This window comes from Pygoscelis adeliae, unplaced genomic scaffold (assembly GCF_000699105.1).
Source record: "Pygoscelis adeliae isolate BGI_AS28 unplaced genomic scaffold, ASM69910v1 Scaffold422, whole genome shotgun sequence".
Taxonomy (NCBI): Eukaryota; Metazoa; Chordata; class Aves; order Sphenisciformes; family Spheniscidae; genus Pygoscelis; species Pygoscelis adeliae.
This window is the reverse complement of record NW_008824188.1, coordinates 298,085-298,938: the sequence shown is the minus strand read 5'-3', so window position 1 is coordinate 298,938 and position 854 is coordinate 298,085.

Below are 854 nucleotides of genomic sequence, written 5' to 3'. Positions count from 1 at the left end.
GCTGCTCCCTCGTCTGGGTGGATCCCATTTCAGCTTGTAGAAACTTGATGGCTCTGACAAATTTGATTGAAATCATCTGCTGGCACCCCAAGTTATTAAGGAGAATGACTGACAGCCATCGCAAAGTCGTGTTTTCTTAGGAAAGGAGGGGGGAAGAAAATAAAAAATCAATCTGCAGCCTTGAGTTGTTGCACAACCGAGCCGTGAGATGCACCGGGGACGGGGTGTCCTTGCGCACCCCCCCACCCCCCAACCCACCGCACGTCCCTTCAGCGATGCCGAGGGGAGATAATGGCCTTTCTGGGAGAGAAGAGGACTTGTAGGTGGGACCGTGGTTTCGGAGACGGGCATTAGGCTGGAGCGGTGCCAGGGGAGGCGCAGGGCGATGGGTGAGGTGTTCTCTCCCTCCCCGTACAAGCGAGGACATGCGTTTTCACTCCTAAGAGCTCGCATCGTTTTTCCAGGCTGTCACAGTTGAGTATGGAAGGGCTTGTTGCCACCGCTCCTTCCTGGCCCGGAGGTTTCTCTTCGGTGACGGATGGGGACGGCTCTCTTCAGGGTAGCTCTGCCCGGGGCCAGCCGTTTGGGGCTCAGCCGGCGGCACCGGGGTGGTTGATCGTTGCCCTCTCCCGCCACCACGGCATATTTACCCTGCTTATCTCGCCACTATCAAACCCCGGGTTCAGCGAGAGCAGTGTCACCCTGCCTTCAAAGGAAAAAGCCACCAGGCAGCGCGTTCCCCGGGGTGTTTGTGTGGCCTATATTTTTGCCTTGTAATCCAAGGAGGGGCTGGGTGGACGACACCCCTCCAGCCCTCCTCCCTTCCCCCCCCCCCCCCCGCGCCCCGCCCCCCG